The 4,358-nt window shown below is 36.9% G+C and overlaps 1 long non-coding RNA gene across 1 annotated transcript in view; it reads left to right on the top strand.

Moving 5' to 3' along the window:
* The window catches only part of LOC110314157, a 78,286-nt gene extending 74,332 nt beyond the window's left edge, over positions 1-3,954 (top strand). Inside the window, exon 5 of the long non-coding RNA XR_002380158.2 lies at positions 1,417-3,954. This is a non-coding gene — a long non-coding RNA (uncharacterized LOC110314157). The remainder of the gene's footprint in view (positions 1-1,416) is intronic.
* Positions 3,955-4,358: the final 404 nt, after the last annotated feature.

Here is a 4,358-nt window from a genome sequence, read left to right as displayed (position 1 = left end):
TTTCTTTCTTTCTTTCTTTCTTTCTTTCTTTCTTCTTCCTTCCTTCCTTCCTTCCTTCCTTCCTTCCTTCCTTCCTTTCTTCCTTTCTTTCTTCCTTTCTTTCTTCTATGTACAATTTCACTTAACACTAGGCAAATGGATCATTCATTCAACCCTGTACTCTTGGACTTTTTGGTAAGGTGTTAATAAGAGTTGTCTCGGGGGGCCCTGTGTTCCATCCAATAGATGACTGTGAGCATCCACTTCTGTATTTGCCAGGCACTGGCATAGCCTCACACAAGACAGCTATATCAGGGTCCTTTCAGCAAAATCTTGCTGGCATGTGCAATAGTGTCTGCATTTGGTGGCTGATTATGGGATGGATCCCCGGGTGGGGTAGTCTCTGGATGGTCTTTCGTCTTAGCTCCAAACTTGGTCTCTGTAACTCCTTCCATGGGTATTTTGTTACTTATTCTAAGGAGGAATGAAATATTCATATGTTGGTCTTCCTACTTGATTTTCTAATGTTTTGCAAATTGTATCTTGGGTATTCTAAGTTTCTGGGCTAATATCCACTTATCATTGAGTGGATATCAAGTGACTTCTTTTGTGATTGGGTTACCTCACTCAGGATAATATCCTCCAGATACATCCATTTGCCCAAGAATTTCATAAATTCATTGGTTTTGATAGCTGAGTAGTACTCCATTGTGTAAATGTACCACATTTTCTGTATCCATTCCTCCATTAAGGGACATCTGTGTTCCTCTCTTATATAATGACATTTATGCAGAGAAACCCATAGAGAGAGGAGAGACAGCTGTGGTGATAGCTGGAAGAGAATTCTCAAAAGAAAGAGAACTGCAATGGACACATGAAGATGGATTATTTAGGAATCTGCTTTCCATAGTAAAATGCTTCTAGAAGGTAGGAGGTAGTTACTAACTAGAAGAAGAGGGATATTTCCAAGGATATGTGTGATAGTCATAGGTAACCTAGAGAGGCGAACCCCCATTACACTGTATAAGCCCAGGGTGGGTACAAATTGTAGGAGGCTTTCTTTTGGTAAAATGATGATGGTTTCATGATTCTAGTTATGATGATTATTATGAAGCTCCCAGTAAACAAAGACAAAGGAGCTCAATGTAGGTAGTTCTTCCTATCTTGTGTATTCAGAGAGGTGAATAGCTTGACTATTTAAAGTGCCATATTTTGAGTTATGTTTACCTGTAAGTCTCTTCTCATGCAGCATGTCTTTGAGCATTTTGTTTATAACTTGAATCAGCTTAGTTTTTTCATTAATTCTATTCTATATTCAGTTCCCTCTAATATATATATATATATAATATTATTTATATATAATATAATATATATATAAATAATATATAATATATTATTTATATATATATATATAAAATTATGTTTCTCACAATTTAGGAATTGTTAAAGCATATTGACTTTACAACTGGAGACAAAAATTGAACCTAAGAAAATAAAATCAGTTGGGAAGGGTTTGAATTCATATATCTTTTCTCTTAAAGTTGTTTTGAAAATGTAAGTACTTGCCATTCCTTATTGTTTTGTTTTGTTTTGTTTTGTTTTTGTAATCTGATACTGAAAGTACTGATTTGTGCATAAAGAATATATAGTTACTGTCATCTGGGAGTTTGCATTTTGAGTGACATGGCATGGGTAAGAACAGACATAAAACATATACACACCATTATATAGACAACTAGACTAGATCAGTCCGGACAACAAATGGGGCTTGATAGATATTCATAGATCTTACCTGAGTGGATGTTATTTCATGATACCTGAACCCTTATCCAAACTCTCTATTATCTGGCCTGACTAGCTAGTGATGTATTCCTGTTAACCTTTATATTCTTGTTTAGCAAGGGTCACATCTGCATAAAAGAGTTATTTCTTTTGTCATTTTGGTTTGGTTCAGCTGGGAGGGATAGCATCGCTGCTTCAGGCTGAAACTGACTAATCTGTTTCACTTGTGGGTAAGGAGAAATGAATACTTTGAGAACAGTGTGGTGTGGGGGAGAAAGGGCACAATTGCTGCCTTTCATCCTTCCCTGACCTGACTCAGGATCTCAGTGTGGGACCAGGGATGCTTGGGACTTAATGAGCACATCTATTTCCTTGGATGAGTTGTGTAGGGAACCAAGAGGAGGATGAAGAAATGGCCATGTAGGACGTAGGGAAGTCCTAGGGGAGTGAAGAAACCGCTGCTTTCAAGCCCAGGTGTCAGCCCTTTATTCTCCCTAGTGTCTGACCATGCTGTCCATCCCTGCTTCCATCCTATGAATCAAGTGATTGCTTAGAACTGAGCACCACTTTGCTGAGTAACTGAGGAGGGTGAGGAATTCAAGAATGGCCTTTTAAGGCACCATTTTGTATGAATCATCCTGTGAACATTTCTCTACTGAATCTACTTCTAGAAATAGAGAGCTGCCTTCTTGTCTTGAAGACAACAGCACACATTGTCTGTAAGCATTGTGTTGTGCTCACTCCTTCCTCTGAGGCCTAATCTCCTGGCCTTGGTCCTTCTTGTTTGTTCCCTGAGATTTCCCTCTCCTGCCATGTAAATCCAGACAACTTTCTGCCTGAATTCTATTTCTGCCTTTGAATTGAGTCTCTCCGAAACGATTGTGTGGTGGCTGGGCACTGCAAAATGAGTCAGTTCCTACAGTTTGGTTACAAGTTCTCAAAAAGTATTTCAGAATGTGGATGTGGTCAGCAGAGTCATTTTCCAGGCATCTAAAAGGAAACCCACATCAACTGTAACAATTGAGCTCTGACCGGATGGTGCCATACAACAGAACCAAGGCCTGTTTTCCCTTAGAGCAAAGCATAGAAACATACACAAATTTATCTGCTCCTAACACATCTTCAATGGAAAGTCTTATTGTTCTTGTTTGCAGGTCACATTGTATTTGCCACTATTTGCAAAAACAATGTGACACAGGTTTTAACTTTATTTACTTTTGGATGTTGGTCTGAGTTTGAATAGGAAAAAGTATTAATTATTTTTGTAAACTAGAATCAGTGAGACTACAGTATGATTAGTAGACGATTTGAAGTATGACTTATGGATGAAAAGTGGGTAATTTTTCTGAGGAATAACCAAGGGGCACTTTTAGATATCATGTAGTTCATAGGATTACCTCATTTACTAATTATGATCTGGATCTTTCAGCGTTGGTCATATGAATAATTAAATTCTTTTCAAGCTTTGAAGGTTGTTTCAAGCTCATCAGCAACAGAATATTTTAGTTTAGCATGGGCTTTAGAAAATCTTGTGTGGCTATTTATTTACTTGTATATCACAAGTTCTGTAAGATCTGATTGACATGGTCTTCAACCATTCATGAAAACTGATGAAATTTTCAATAATAAAAAAAAGCAAGATTAAAACATGAGCAAAGGATCTCCACAGACCCTTCACAGAAGAAGATACCCATATTGGAGATAAGTGCATGAGGGTGATCTACATCATTAGTCTTTGGGGAAATATAAGTAATAACTACGTACTATTTGAATGGCTGAAACGTAAAAATACTGACTAGCAAGTAGAAGTTGAAGATGCAGAGATTTTGGGCTCTCAGTGACATTTAGAAAGAAATGTGAAATGGTAGAAATAATTTAGAAGACAATTTAGCAATTTCATAAAATGTCAGACACATACTTACAATGTGACCCAGATGTCCTATTAAGAGAGGCAAGAAAGCAATGTTGTATGTGAATGCCCATAGCAGTTTTATTAGTTATAGTCAAAATCTAGAAAAGCACAAATGTCCAACTGCAAGTTAATAGGTGAACAAGTCAACAGTGTATCTCAGTGGACACTGCTCAGTAATATGTTACTACTTTAAATAAAAGAAGAGCCCTTACTTATAAGAACATACTCTATGTAATTCTGCTTACATCAATTTCTAGAAACGCTTTGTGGAAATAGCAAGAGTGATTGTATGAAGTGGCAAACAGAGGGGTGGGTAGCAAGAGGGCAGGGTTGCAAAAGGGCAAAAGGAAACCAGATCTAGTGGATAATTTCACTTTATTATTTATGGCGATGTTTCATGGGTGATTCTGTTTTGCAAACTTCCCAATCATCTAATATAATTATGTGTGGTTTATTGTGTGTTGGTTATTTCTCAGTTTTAGAAAAATCAGAAGAAAACAAGATGTCATTGTTATAGTAGATAGAGGGTTTGAAAATGTCCCTATTTGGCAAAATCAAGATTATCCTATCTTTGGAAAGTAAAACTTAGTAGAGTTTTAATGGTTTGGGTATTGAAATACTGAACTTCTAGTGTAGAAGAACAACCAAAGTTGAACAGTGAATATAATCTATAACTGTCCTCTCT

This window comes from Mus pahari, chromosome X (genome assembly GCF_900095145.1).
Source record: "Mus pahari chromosome X, PAHARI_EIJ_v1.1, whole genome shotgun sequence".
NCBI lineage: Eukaryota > Metazoa > Chordata > Mammalia > Rodentia > Muridae > Mus > Mus pahari.
Note: the sequence above shows the minus strand (reverse complement) of the source record. Positions and strands in the feature narration are given on the sequence as shown.